The 16,301-nt window shown below is 39.5% G+C and overlaps 1 protein-coding gene across 1 annotated transcript in view; it reads left to right on the forward strand.

Annotated features, from left to right (window-relative positions):
* The first annotated feature begins 5,754 nt into the window (after positions 1 to 5,754).
* Positions 5,755 to 16,301, forward strand: part of LOC126469765 (orphan steroid hormone receptor 2-like) — a 126,965-nt gene continuing 116,418 nt past the window's right edge. The window contains exon 1 of the mRNA XM_050096987.1: positions 5,755 to 6,027. The gene's annotated coding sequence lies outside the window, so the exon portion shown is untranslated. The remainder of the gene's footprint in view (positions 6,028 to 16,301) is intronic.

Genomic DNA, 16,301 nt, shown 5'->3' on the forward strand with positions numbered 1-16,301 from the left:
TTCCCCAGACAAATGTACACAGTAACAGTTGTAAAATTTCATTATAATTCAGTGGGACTGTCAACAATAATCAGAGATAAGACACTTCTGATTCCATGATAAGGTCAGTTTATACGAAATATACAGAAAATTATTGGCACTCAGGTGTAAACACAAAATAAAATATATATACACTCCTGGAAATGGAAAAAAGAACACATTGACACCGGTGTGTCAGACCCACCATACTTGCTCCGGACACTGCGAGAGGGCTGTACAAGAAATGATCACACGCACGGCACAGCGGACACACCAGGAACCGCGGTATTGGCCGTTGAATGGCGCTAGCTGCGCAGCATTTGTGCACCGCCGCCGTCAGTGTCAGCCAGTTTGCCGTGGCATACGGAGCTCCATCGCAGTCTTCAACACTGGTAGCATGCCGCGACAGCGTGGACGTGAACCGTATGTGCAGTTGACGGACTTTGAGCGAGGGCGTATAGTGGGCATGCGGGAGGCCGGGTGCACGTACCGCCGAATTGCTCAACACGTGGGGCGTGAGGTCTCCACAGTACATCGATGTTGTCGCCAGTGGTCGGCGGAAGGTGCACGTGCCCGTCGACCTGGGACCGGACCACAGCGACGCACGGATGCACGCCAAGACCGTAGGATCCTACGCAGTGCCGTAGGGGACCGCACCGCCACTTCCCAGCAAATTAGGGACACTGTTGCTCCTGGGGTATCGGCGAGGACCATTCGCAATCGTCTCCATGCAGCTGGGCTACGGTCCCGCACACAGTTAGGCCGTCTTCCGCTCACGCCCCAACATCGTGCAGCCCGCCTCCAGTGGTGTCGCGACAGGCGTGAATGGAGGGACGAATGGAGACGTGTCGTCTTCAGCGATGAGAGTCGCTTCTGCCTTGGTGCCAATGATGGTCGTATGCGTGTTTGGCGCCGTGCAGGTGAGCGCCACAATCAGGACTGCATACGACCGAGGCACACAGGGCCAACACCCGGCATCATGGTGTGGGGAGCGATCTCCTACACTGGCCGTACACCACTGGTGATCGTCGAGGGGACACTGAATAGTGCACGGTACATCCAAACCGTCATCGAACCCTTCGTTCTACCATTCCTAGACCGGCAAGGGAACTTGCTGTTCCAACAGGACAATGCACGTCCGCATGTATCCCGTGCCACCCAACGTGCTCTAGAAGGTGTAAGTCAACTACCCTGGCCAGCAAGATCTCCGGATCTGTCCCCAATTGAGCATGTTTGGGACTGGATGAAGCGTCGTCTCACGCGGTCTGCACGTCCAGCACGAACGCTGGTCCAACTGAGGCGCCAGGTGGAAATGGCATGGCAAGCCGTTCCACAGGACTACATCCAGCATCTCTACGATCGTCTCCATGGGAGAATAGCAGCCTGCATTGCTGCGAAAGGTGGATATACACTGTACTAGTGCCGACATTGTGCATGCTCTGTTGCCTGTGTCTATGTGCCTGTGGTTCTGTCAGTGTGATCATGTGATGTATCTGACCCCAGGAATGTGTCAATAAAGTTTCCCCTTCCTGGGACAACGAATTCACGGTGTTCTTATTTCAATTTCCAGGAGTGTATTACCACACACTACGATTCGAACTATCGCGTCATGAACAATTGTTAATTTGTTCGAATTACGCTGGCAATATCTCGTGCAGCGTGTAATGTATACATCACATTTGTGAACATACACTATATGATCAAAAGTATCTGGACACCTGATTGAATATGACTTACACGTTCGTGGCGTCCTCCATCGGCAATGCTGCAATTCAATATGATCTTAGCCCACCCTTAATCTCGATGACAGCTTTCACTCTCGCAGGCATACGTTCAATAAGGTGCTGGAAGGTTTCTTGGGGAATTGCAGCCCATTCTTCATGGAGTGCTGCGCTGAGGACAGATATCGATATCGGTTGGTGAAGCCTGGCACGAAGTCGGCTTTCCAAAACATCCCAAAGGTGTTCTGTTGGATTCAGGTCAGGAGTCTGTGCAGGCCAGTCCACGACAGGGATGTTATTGTCTTGTAACCACTGCGCCACAAGCCGTGCATTACGAATAGATGCTCGATCGTGTTGAAAGATGCAATCACCATCACCGAATTTCTCTTCAACAGTGTAGTCCTCTGCTGTGATATTACCACGCCAGACAACAAATGGTGCAAGCCCTTTCAATGAAAATCATGACCACACCATAACACCACCGCCTCCGAATTTTACTGTTGGCACTACACAAGCTGGCAGGTGACATTCACTGGGCATTCGCCATACCCACACCCTGCCGTCGGATCGCCACATTGTGTACCGTGATTCGTCACTCCACACAACGTTTTTCCTCTGTTCAGTCGTCCAAGGTTGATGCTCCTTACACCAAGCGAGGCGTCGTTTGGCATCTACTAGCGTGATGAAACATTGCTAAAAGCCTTGTCTGAAAACTATCTAGAACAAACAGTTAAGAACCCCAGCCACGATGGGGTAACTTTTTGACGAAATCTGGATCGAAAATTGTATCCATGGCAACGAGGCAGTTATAGCAACAATGAATACCAAAACACAAAGGGCAGCTAAAACAATTAGAAAGACTTATATGTGTAGCAAATTAGACACGGAAACAATAGTGTTCATACTGCAATGAGGAACTTGAAACTTTTAGCTCAGGACACGAGCATGTGGAGGAACTACAACTCTAGTTTAAAAGAACAGTTAACCATATACTGTGTAGGTATGTACTGAGTAGGACAGCATAATGGGAAAGTTCCCTCATGGTATTCAGTCGCTATAAAGAAACTTCTAAAGTACCATAAACTACCACATAATAGGAATAAAACAAAGCATAGTGCTATAGAGATGCAAAAACGAACGCATTTGGGCGTCAAGGGAGCAATGTGTTAAGCGTTCAGTGACTATCGTAGCAGAATGATATCAAATACTCTTTCACAAAACCCAAAGAAGTCACTCATGGACGAGACTGGAAGTGAAGCTGAGAGCAGCAAAGCAAAACTAGAAACGCTTAACTCTGTTTTCAAATGTTCAAATGGTTCAAATGACTCTGAGACTATGGGGTTTAACATATGTTGTCATCAGTCCCCTAGAACTTAGAACTACTTAAACCTAACTAACCTAAGGTTCAAATGGTTCAAATGGCTCTGAGCACTATGGGACTTAACAGCTATGGTCATCAGTCCCCTAGAACTTAGAACTACTTAAACCTAACTAACCTAAGGACAGCACACAACACCCAGCCATCACGAGGCAGAGAAAATCCCTGACCCCACCGGTAACCTAAGGACATCACACAGTTATGCCGGAGGCAGGATTCGAACCTGCGACAGTAGCAGTCGCGCAGTTCCAGACTGAGAGCCTAGAACCTCTCGGCTACCGCGGCCGGCCGCAAATGTTCCTTTAGAAAGGGAAACCCTGGAGTACTGCTCCAACTTAATTCTCATACCACTGAAAACGTGAGTGAAATAGATATTGGTTTCAGTGGCATTGGAAAAACAGCTGAAATCGTTAAAATTGAATAAATCCCCAGGGACTGATAAAAGCCTTATCAGATTCTATACCCAATTCGCAGCTCAGTTAGCCCCTCTTTTAACAATGATCTATTGTGGAAGCATCTAAGAAAAAATTATACCCAGCATCTGAAAAAAAACACATATCACATCTGTCTACAAGAATGGTAGCAGAAGTGATCCACTAATCTACCGTACAGTATCCTTGGTATCCATTTGTTGTCTTAGAAATACATTCTGAGCTCAAAAATAATGAGACATCTCGAATAGAACGATCTCCTCCAAGTCAACTAACGTGGATTTCGAAAGCATAGATCATGTGAAACCCTACTCGCTCTATTCTGACATGCAGCATGATACCTTAGATGGAGAGTCATCAACAGATAACTTTGAGTGTACTCCAAAGAAGTGTGCTGAGTTCCTTGTTGTTCATGCTGTATGTTAATGATCTTGTGGACAGTATTAATAGTAAACTCAGACTTTTTGCAGATGATGGAGTTATCTACAAATAAGTACAGTCTGAACGAAGCTGTACAAATATTCAGTCGAACCTTGATGAAATTTCAAAGTGGTGCAATGACTGATAGCTTGCCTTAGAAGTTCAGAAATGTAAAACTGTGCAGTTAACAAAACGAAAAAAAGTATAGTGTACTATGAATATAATATTAGTGAGTCGTTGTCAGAAACTGTAAACTCATACAAATACTTAGGTATAACTCTTAGTAGGGACATAAAGTGGAACTGTCACATAGGTTCAGTTGTGGGTAAAGCAGGTACCCCACTTCGATTTATTGGTAGAGTACTAGGGAAATACCAGTGAGGTTCTTTACAAATACTTGTGCGACATATTCTAGAAAGTAGCTTATGTGTGTGGGACCCATACCAAATAGATCTAGCAGGGGATATTGAATGTGTACAAAGAAGGGCAGTATGAGGTCACATATTTGTTTGATCTGCAGGAGAATTTCCTAAGATATTGAAGGAACTGAAATGGCAGTCTCTTAAAGATAGATGGAAACTGCCCCAAGAAAGTATATTCACAGAGTTTCAAGAATTGGATTTAAATGATGACTATAATATACTACAACCTCCTATGCTCCCATAGGGATAGTGAGGGTAAGGTAGATTAATTACAGCAGACACAGAGGCATTTAAATAATCATTTTTCCTGGGCTTCATACGTGAATGGAACGGGGAAAAACGCTAATAACTGGTACAGTGGGGCATACCCTCTGCTGTATATGGATGTAGATGTCGATGGTGAATCATTCTTGTATGTTAGGTCCTTCTGTCTCTATTTAATGTTTCAATCCAACCACATGCAGCCAAGTGTGATTAGTATCAGCTTCAAATCACACTGGTCTCATTCACCGCGAATTTGTTATTAAACTCTCTAATAGTGTCAAACTCAAAGAGATGGGGTCAAGCTGGAACACTCCATTAATCGAATGCGACAGTTCCATATGATAACACGAACGTCCGCATAAGACAGCAACTGGTTTGTATTAAAAACAGATAAAGCCTAAGTTCCAAATATTGTAATTTATCCGAAGCTAATTGTCGGATTTTGGAGAGTGAAAAATCGTCGAATTTGTCTCTCTGTTATCTATGATGTTAGTAGAAGTTAGTATACTTCCGTTTCAAAAAGCGCATTTGATACTGATATCTCTGTAGTTAATGAAGCTTTTAAGAGAGATTGCACGCTGTTTCTTGACGACTTCCTTCATTTCATCTGGGAGGAAATGGAATTACGAAATCTTAAACTATTTCGCCCTGTATACTATAAACCATCAGATACACATATGTGTAGAACCATACTTTAGCCAAAACATAATCGTGACAGACAACAGCCAAAATGCTTCACAGACGTTTCCGAGACTAGCTAATTTCACAAATATGCCTGTAATTTCTCTTGTACTCGTGCAGAGCTGTAGCAAACAAATAAATTCAAAATATATTTTTTCAGTGGCCCTGGGTACAAACAGTATTGTTCTTTTCTGTTGTTTCCTGCACAGTTTGTACTTACGAGGAAAAATTCAAGGTGATTTAGTGATGCTGTCAGTACATTTCGCTTAATTCTTTTTTTCTGTGTCGTTATGATTCTCTGCAAAGTCGAAAGCAACAGATGTTCAATATATACGAAACATTCGATAAATCGATAGCAGCGTATATTGGCAAATACATATTGAATAATTACTTTCTGTGATGTTGCGGCGAAGGTCGTGAACTTTCACCTTACAGTAGCTAAAATATCAGTAAGTTTTTGCTCCATATAGGAACGGTGTAGATGTTGTTTACAAAATGGGAAACAAATGGTGCTGACGTGTTTATCCGGTCTGTGACAATATGCAGTGCGTGTGCACACTGTTGTTTATGTTTCATTAATGTAAATTGTTGGTAGTCAAGGACAGGCACTAACATAAGAGTTAAACGGCATTGTTTTGGAAAAAGTACGATGGACAGTAAACTGGGGTAAATTTTGAGAATAGCATGGGCCGGTAAGTGCTTTGTAATATTTTCACGAATATGATATTATGTTTCGTTTACGGGTTGTTTGGAAACATGCGACCTTACTGCTCTGTTAAACACTTTCGTAGATAATAGTTCAGTGTCGTGTGGTATAATTACAATATTTTCTGTTTTAAGTTGGAAGTATATAGATAACGTTATTTCACTTCATAATGTAAGATGACAGACGTGATAAGTGCTTAAACTCCTATTAGTACTGAACGTATATTAAACTGCTGCACTGAAAAATCGTACACGGGCCAACCGGAAACAGTACATAGCTCCAAGTTGTATGAACTGTATTGCTAGGAAGAACAACTAACATTCTAGCTAGAGTGTACGAGGTAGAGAAGTACATTTTTCGTTGTCGAACATTGTTATATTAAGATGTAAATTGTCATTTTGCGTCTAATCAGTGGCTCGTAAAGTGTTATTATCCAGTAGGAAGTTGATCTTTTGTAATTGTAATCACCTTGCATCGCCAATACGACGATTGTTCTTATTGTTGGTTTGTTTATTTTTCTGTTTACACTCAAGACAAATCACATATCTACTTCAGTTAGTAACAGAAGAAGAAAATGTGCTGTACATTTTTGTTGCTGACAAGTGATTACACCTTCGCATTTAGAAACCAAAAAAGCTTCATTTAAATAACTCTGTTTCCCATTGCAGCTGGACATTTCATTGTGATAGACTCTAACTTATTATTAAATTAAAACAGCAGTGTGAACTGTCCATGCAATTGTTTTGTAAATGAACTTTGTTTCTGTGCAGCACACAAATTGTCTATTATTGAATACTTTATGGGAGGTTCACTCACTTGATAGGATGTGTTGTTCACACATCCACTTGGATGATACCTCATGGTTATGGGTGTATATAATGCTGCTGTCTTGTAATCATGGTAATGTTGCTCCTTGAGTGCCTTAATCTACTCATACTCACACTATATTCGTTGAATAAAGGCAATGTAATCTCAGAGTTACAATTGGATGGCACCCACAGTCGTTGTAATCATGGTAATGGAGTTAGTGTACACAAATATTTTCTAAGAAAAGTGTGTAACCAAATTAGGTTGCGGGCGTGCAGTTCAGTCTAGGTGTGGCTCAGATACTGTATAATGTGAAATGTCTTGGCTGTATGTGACACTCTATCTGGCTTTCAGTTATGTGGGACATTTAATTCTCCTAGCCCAACATCATATATTGGATACAACAGGCTAAGTTGTGATATAACTGTAAAAAAAAAAAAAAAAATATTGAGAGGTAGGTCTGTTTCTATACATTTTGTTGCATATGCAATGCAGGAAGTTACTACACCAAGCAGTATCAAACAGCACACGTCTCTTAAGTGCTATTGAAAACCACCTCTCGTGCGGTTGTCTTTTGTGTGTGTGTGTGTGTGTGTGTGAAAAATGAAGAGATTATCTTTCGCTTGCACACATTACTGACATGAAATTTCATGAGAGAGCATTTAAGTCATATAGCAGAAGACAAATGTTGATTTCTTTCATGTCATTTAGAGTCATCACGTGTTAACTCTGAAAATGCTGTAGTGTTATTAAATTTAAGTTAAACATTGTTTTTATGCGCCAAGAAACGTATATTGACAAAGAGTAACTGACTTAGTACATTTATGAATGGCAATAACTACACTGCATTGCTATAATTTTTGTACCTGTCGGTCAGTTTCTCAAATGTAGAGTACTAGTCACAACTCGAATATGTGGACAGAATAGCAAAAGAGGAGATGGGCAATTAAGTTGAAATTTAAAGTTCCACATTCTGGCAGACGTGACTGCCTGCTGTGTCATCCTCCGTCCATGGTGGCAACGAAAGTGGTATGGAGGAGCATATGGACAGCACCCGCTCTCCCAATCATTGTCAGGTTTCTTGACATTTGAAATGCTGCCAAGAAATTGAGTAACTTCTCGGTTGGCTGCGCAAGGCTCAATACACCCTGTACCTGTCCTTCCACCAAGGAAAATACCTGACTACCAGGAGTTGAATCTAAGTCCTCCATGTGGAGGTTAGCCACACTTGACCACTCAGCTCCAAGGAGATGAGCAGTGGGGTACTAAAATTTTGTTTTAATCACTTGAAGTATATATTGCAAGTATGCCTCTTGCATATCTGTGGTAAGCGTATGCAAGTGCAGCTTAAATCTGTGATAGTGAAATTAAAATATATTAAGGAAAAACAGAGTGCATGAGGATTGTAAAACAGCAAAATTTGTTTGTGTGAGATAGCAAGTAGTATAAATTTCTTAAATTTGCATCTGTATTACCAAATGGTGAGCACAGAAACTTACAAATTACAGAAAAACTTTCTCCAACCATCTCCATTCAAGCTCCCTTACATCTTTGCTTCAAACGAGGTATGTGCTCCTAGTAGTGATGTCATCAACTTAATGACTGTCTGCAAGATGAAATAACCTCTAAATTCTGACTGTTTCCTGAACCACTAATACTGCTGTTTGGTAACAGTAGCCAAGTTTCCTCTAATATCATATCCACTGGCTTTGCTAACTCATATCACATTCCAATCTAACTTCGACCTGAGGGTATCATTATAGTCTTCATTCTAAATATGTGACATAAGCTTCTTCATTCCATCACTGATAAAGCTATTTGGTTAATCAGTTTCATGTTCCAAGGATCATTTTCCTATATAAATTGTAATGATTTATAACAAGTCATTTTACATTCCCTTCGCAAAATAATTTGTAAATATGGCTACATGTCGAACATTTAGGGGCCTATAAGGTTTTTAAGAAAAAGTATACAGATGTGAGTTGGTGATTCCTATCAGTCGCCTTGTACACATTACAATAATAGAAATCTTCTACAGAATAGGAGGAGTTGTCAAAGAGAAACTTTTTCAGTTCAGTTTCAAATTTTACTGTGCCATCTGTCAGACATTTTATATCACTGGCTAAGTTATCAAAAATTTTAGCTGCAGCATTGTGCACCTCTTTGTGTGGTAATGACAACCGTAACATGGAGTAATGAATGTAGGTTTTCTTTCTGGTATTGTACTTACGTACAACGTTGTTCCTTTTGAACTGTAGTGGATTATTTACAACAAACTTAATGAGATAATACATATTGGCTGCAGTGAAGGAGTAGTCAGAATGGCCAACACCTTAAACAGATATCTAAAAGATGATTGTGGGTGAGCACCACATATTACTTTTGCAGTATATTTTTGAGCAATGAAGACTTTCTTTTTTTAAAGATTAGTTATGCCACATTAATACATATGAGATTATTGAATGAAAATATGCAGAATATGTCATCTTACTGATTTCTCTCTCCTCAAGATTTGCAGTGATTCTGTGTGCAAATGAGGCTGAACTAATTTGTTTCAGGAGTTCATGAATTCTTCTTTACTGCTATCCTTGATCTCTCTCTCTCTCTCTCTCTCTCTCTCTCTCTCTCTCTCTCTCTCTGTGTGTGTGTGTGTGTGTGTGTGTGTGTGTGTGTGTGTGTTTTCAGTATTTGATCATTTATTCTGAATTATGATAAAGTTGTTATTGTTGTGGTCTTCAGTCTGAAGGCTGGTTTGATGCTGCTAGCCATGGTTATCTATCCTTTGCAAACCTCTTCATCTCCGAATAAGTAGTGCAAAGTATGGCCTTGTGAATCCCTGCCCCCTGTTTCCCTCCAGTACTAAATTAGTGAACTCTTGATGTTTCAGAATTTGCCCTATCAACCAGTCCATTCTTTTAGTAAACCTGTGCCTTAAGTTTTTTTTCTCTCCAGTGTTTAGTGGAGTAAAATAATGAACTGTAAAAGTTAGTATAATTGTCGCCATTTACAGCATGAAAATGAAGTACATTTTCAGTCTAAAAGTTACTTTCCAATTTTATTATTATTTTCAGTCTTGCACTTTTTGTTTAAGATAGAAAAATATTTTTTAAAAGGGTGGCATGAGAAGGTATGTACCAGATCGCAAGTAACGATTGTTATATGAAGATACCTGGCATGTCAATTCTAATTCTCGTGTTTGCTTTGGCGTAACATTTCTTTTGACAAAATTATTAATTTTTGATTAAGTTGAATACAAACATATTCTTTCCAGACAGAAATTGTGATAATAACTCTGAGTCTGTGAGACAAAAGTACAGCATATGCTGCTTTTTAGTCCTCGAGGAAGGACTTCATGTCTCAGAATAAAATTTTATGTTCACAGTAGTGTACTTGTAAATGAATTTTATTTTGTTATACGTAATTTTGAGTGCCCATGCCATTAATGAACAAACTGCAAACAAATGTTAATGTATGCAACTGTCAGGGTTAATTGTTTATTTTGAGACTTTCTAGAACATAAGTTGTTTCTTGTTTGCTAGGAATGAATAGACTCACTGATGTCTTGCCTGTTCATTCCTATTGTATTTTCATTACCACAGTAAGAAATCTACACAGGAAGAGTGCAAAACGTTCACTGCTCTAGCCCTGTTGCTGAAATCTTACTTTGTGAGAAGAGAGTAATCTGCTTTAAAATAACATAGTTGACTAATTAAACTTTAATGCCTTCTCACATAAGTCATGTCACCTTTTTTTGTGTGTGTGTGTGTGTGGGGGGGGGGGGGCATAGTTGTCAGCTTGCTTGATGTATGTATTTAATGAGGTACCAGTAGAGACAAGGTGGCATAATGAATTGTTTCTGCTTTTATGCGGTTTGTGTTCAAGCTTTTTATTCAGGTAATAAATGCTAAAAAATTAAGTGGAGTATTTGGAATAAAAATTAAGAATATTAATTCCTCTATTACTTATTGTTGTATGTTATGAGACTTCTGTATTAAAGAGAGATGAGCATAGAAAGAAAAGCAATGCAGGTGAATAAGAGAGGTTGCCAGAAGTTTTAGAAACTTGGCACATTGTTCTCAATAGTGGTGTGAATTAATTGAGACATGCAATTTGTCAGTTGGATCACAAAAATAGAATGCATTGTTTTGGCTTCTTGCGGGATTTCATGTGTGTATAATGTAGTTGTATGAAAGTAATGCATGATATTTCAATAATGTACTCCATTTTGTGAGACGAAAATGTTGTCCTTAACAGTGGAAGTCATTTTTATTCGTTTGTGAATACTATTCATGCTTTCATTATTATTATTATTGGTACTTCATAAATTTTTTTACATATCATCAGTATTTATAAGTAGATTCATCCGTATTATGAGTGTCCTCAGTAGATTTGAGCAAATTCATCACATATTTTGAAGTAGGATAGTAAAAGGTGCTTAAATCGCTTCCTATAAGCTTAATTTTGTGGTGAAGGAAGTGTTGACACCTTAATAATAATAATAATAATAAACTTCCAAGAATGTGTACACAGTTAATTTATTTAACAGCTAAACATTGTGGAATTATGGGTAAGAGACTCAGTTGGTTTCTGCCTTAAGTGAGCAGTAGGTACTGTAGTAAAAGGTTACTTTGAACTATCAGATGAGTTAGCATCCAAGCAGGTATTCCTCAGAGTTCCATACTAAGACTGTCTTTTTTAGTAGTACTGTATGTCAGTATATTTTCAGTGTAAGGGTGCTCTATTTGCTGATACAGTCATATCTGTTGTCAGCATCATGTCACAAACTGAATAATAAAGGAAATCATGGCTTAATGCTAATATGGTGATTCCCAGTTGCTGTAAAACTTAATGCATTTAATTCTGTTACAGTAACATTGTACTCCCTTCGAATCTTTAAACAATAATAGAAGTGAGAGACATCAGGTATCGATCACCGAGCATGACTGAGAAGCTGTAGTTGAATTTCTCACATCATGATACCAGTCAGTTGAAAGTAGCTACCATTATGATCAGAATACTGCCCACTGTCAGCACTCAAGAGGCAAATAAGGTGATTTATTGCACGTAATTTTATTCCTTCCATCATGTGTAGTAATATTTTGGTGCAACTCAGTTCATACAGGAAGAGTAAAGTTTTGCTCAAAAGTGAGTCTCATATCACCTTCCATTTTAAAAGCTGACTTTCTAGCATCTGTAGCACAGAACATTACGTCTTTATGAGAATTATGGTTGAAAGCAGTGACTTCCATCAAGTGAAGATGAAGGTAATGGGCAATTTTAATATTGTGTACATAATCTTTTCCAATAAAATTTCGTCAATCTACCGGCCGTGTCAGGTGCTTAAAAGACCACAAGATTTTGGCTGAGTATCCCTCAGTTGATGTCAAAGGGTGACTGTTGTACGATTGCTGCTGCTGCTGCTGCTGCTGCTGCTGCTGCTGTCGTAAATAGCTGTGCTAATGCCTGTGACGTCACTAGTGCCTACTCTGTGGCTATATGAAGTAATGTTCTTGTTGTTAGATCACTACACCTCTGTCAACCTTCTTGTGGCTGGATCCCAGGCTATGCTCAGCTGCAGACTGCCATATTTATTTAGGATGCTTTCAGAAATTTTTATCTTGATCACATCGTTTATAACTCTCTCCCAGAAACCATACGTCTGTCTAGTAATAGATGTCTCACTGATTCAATGCGTCTCTGTTTCCCAAAGCATGTTTCGCTTGCACTTAGTTCTCAGCATATCATAGGGGGAAACATCTTTCGTGCTCTCCACACCTACATTGTATTTTGTGTATCAATAGCATTTGTGGCCTACATCATCTTTCATAGGACTCATGAATTGTCAGATTGTCAGATTTTGTTACTGAACCACAGTATGGCAAAAATGCATGCCACTTTGTGGCTTCTGCTTACAAGTCAGTCTTCTGTTAAATAGCTTGTGAAATTTATTGGTTGTTGTAGCAGTTTTCTTTGAATACTTTCCGTAAGTGGCTCAGTCAAGAAAGGAGCCACATTCTTTCAAATTCTAAGCTGCTGTGACAAAAGCTGAGAGCAGAGGCTTCCATGCTCTCTACAATGGGGATTGCTGGCACCCAGACAGTTGCTAATTTGTAGTGATCATCCTTGTTCATGTTGTTGGTTATTTAATTATTTAAGTAGCCTGTATTGTTTTCTGATGCTGCAGCCAGTTTCTAGGCAAGCAGACAGGCTTCTTGAAAATTCGCACATTGGCCACAGTCCAGGACTTATGCCACAAATGGTTGGGTAAAGACATGGCGAACATGGGGATTTTGAGCTGAGGGGTGGTGGAATATGAAAATGGATTAGAGCAGTGCAGAATCAAAGTGTCTTTTACAGGTAAAACCCTAATATTTTTGTCCCCATGAAACACATTTTGTAGACAGCTACACTGTCATACTAAGGGGGCTGTGATCAGCATCTGCACAAATGTTGTGAGCTGTATGGTGACAGGAATGTCAAATACCACTCCTCGCCAATCCCACTTACCACCACATTTCAAGACATTGTCGTCAGACTGCATATGTTTCTGAAAATAATGCGTGTTATAACATGGCTCTTTTGACAGTCTAAGTCCTCACTGACCTCCTTAGACAACTTCCTCATCCTTGGATATCTCAGTACACAACATATTGTGGTGTTCTGCTGGCATCTGCCTCCTCATCCTCAGACATGTTAGCTTTCTGTTGAAAGGGGGGCAAGACACTACAGCAGAGTCAATATTAGCAACTGACATCTCCTTCTGCTCATCCAGTGCTATGGACATCACACAGTGCAAAGTTGATAGTGATTTATTTTCTTATGATAACTGCCCAAATGGATCCTCCTTTCTGAAATAGCAATGTCCAATGGAAATACAGTTTTATTCTCTATGTGGAAGCTGGAATCTGTTGTATGTGTGGCTTGAGAAACAGCTCCACACCAAATTATGTCATCTGTTTTTGGGTACAGAAGATGTACTACTTGTTTTATTTTTCCGATTAAATAAATGTCCTGACACTTAAAAAGGCATACAATAATGATTCTGCCATTCAACCTTGGAAAGGATTTTACCAGTCTTAAAAGTTACAGAAACTTTGCTGTTACCAGCTACATAGGAAAGTCTTGAACAGATAGTCAACCAGTCTTTGTATGTGTTCTTGAATGCAGAAACCCCTGACACACTTTAAGTTGGGACGGAGGTAGTATTGCAAGATAGCCAACTGCAAAAGTCTTTTCTGTGTGTCATTTATTTATTTGAGTGTTTTTTTGACATGGAAAAAGTTTTTGGCACCACTTGGAGAAACATCATCCTTTGTCAACTTCACAAGGGGGTTTACAAGGAGGTCTGCAGATTTTTATTCGGGCTTCATCGAGGAGCATTACTTCTGTCACTGAGTTAGTGATGCCCTATCGAGCAATTTTATTCAGGAAAAGTTGCCTATGAGACCAAATTTAAGGTGCAACATTATTTACAGTAAGCATCAGTAGCATTTCATCTACAGTAAGGCAACCTGTTGAATGTTTGCTGCTCATGAATTAGAGGTGCTCAGTGAAATCAGTTAACTAGCGAGTAGGTTGGACTGCATATTGATGCATATGTTTAGATTATATCCAGTACCACCATATGAGGCTATGAGCAAATCGGAGGACAATTGGAGAAATCAGAAGTGATACTCATTTCATTGACATAGAGCCACCCAGTGGATGCAGCTATGCCACCTAATGTGCTCCAAATGTGTATTTTAGGATGCTACGAAAAAATGTGGTAGGTGCTCATTCCACCAAAGATGTGTACAGACTTTCACTCACTGTGTTATGGTGTACTGTATGTGCCAAATAGAGAAACATTGACTCTGAAGATACTGTTGTGTTTGGAATTGGAAAATATATTATGTTTTGCTGTGTCACAGTTTTGAGGTTCGGTGGCTTGGAAGGAAAGTGCCAGACCATAAATCTTAAGGTCAGGTATTAGATCTGCAGATAATCATAGGATTTTTTTTTCTGTCACTTAATGCTTCTTCTGCTTCTGGCAATTATTTGTTAATGTGAAAAATACTAAGTTGCTCTGTGGAGGAGAGTGCATATCAGTTTCTATAGGGTCATACATAGGAAAGCGTTGCAGTATTCAAATCGGCCTCAGGAATGAAGGAGGTTTAGTCTCTCTCTCTCTCTCTCTCTCTCTCTCTCTCTCTCTCTCTCTCTCACTCACACACACACACACACACACACACACACACACACACACACACACACACAGTGTTGTTATTATTATTATTACTACATATTCAGAAATTCTTCTGTGGAGTAGGAATTGTTAAGGAAGTTGTGTTTAAGGTTAATTTGGCTGTTTATTAAATTATTTAGTACAACACTCGGTAGGTGGTCCTAGATTTCATTCATGAATATTTCATCCCTTTCTGTACTGCATTGAGGCCAAGTGATTGTTAATATAAATAATTTCTTCTTCTAGCTGTGTGTTTATAAATTTTACTGTTTTGAATAAATTAAGTTTGGATATTAGGCTATTTCTGTATAAAACACTAAAGCAACTAAATTGCTAACATTTAGACAGATTTTCTGTGGTACTCTTTAGGACTGCAGTGAGTCAGTTGAGATGTCGGCAGTTTAGTTGCTTTTGTGTTTTATAATGTTGTTGCATAATACCCAAAATTATTTTATTTGTAATTACTCTGGCTGTGGGAGCCTTCGAATTTATGTGAGTGTGATTGTGGCTTGCAAACTGTGATTGATTGTTAACAACAAACATTGTAAAGGAGGAAATGTAAAGTGAAGCCATTGTCATAATGGCCATGTGTTTAAAGACCTGTCTACAGGAGGTTCTAGAGTGAGCCCCACATCATATCCTCGTTTCTGTGCAACCAAGCGGTTCTTTCATCAGTGCCATAAGACTTTAGTGAACAAAAATAGGAACAGTAAGTCAACTTCTTGACATTTTCATCTTCAGACATAGCAATACTTTCTAATGGTGTACCAGATCATGAAAGTACTTGCATTGCCACAGTCACTGTGATTTGGTGTGTTATAAAGTATTCAAATTTTGAGTAGATTTTCAAACTGGCCACATGCAATGAAGACTTTCTAGTCCATGCTAAAGAATATCTTGTGCAGTTAGATGTTTCATAGCTCATGATGATAAACCAGGGATGGAATAAAACTGTCATGTTGGTTACTTCCATCTCCCAAATAGTTTTTAAGCCTGATTTAGTATGGCATTTTTTATATCCCAGGCTAATTTTTTAAAAGGTAATTTTCTATGATTTTTAAAGTATTTTCATTATTTTTATTGTTGTGTATATCAGTGGGTATAAGCAGAGGGGTGCCCTTAACTGCTCTGTTGTTTTCAACGTTGATGTCTTCGTGAACATTTGATGAATTATGATGCAGATGTATTTGCAGTTGTTTGATCACTGCAATGGGTGAAAAGCCATCACA

This window comes from Schistocerca serialis, chromosome 3 (assembly GCF_023864345.2).
Source record: "Schistocerca serialis cubense isolate TAMUIC-IGC-003099 chromosome 3, iqSchSeri2.2, whole genome shotgun sequence".
Taxonomy (NCBI): domain Eukaryota; kingdom Metazoa; phylum Arthropoda; class Insecta; order Orthoptera; family Acrididae; genus Schistocerca; species Schistocerca serialis.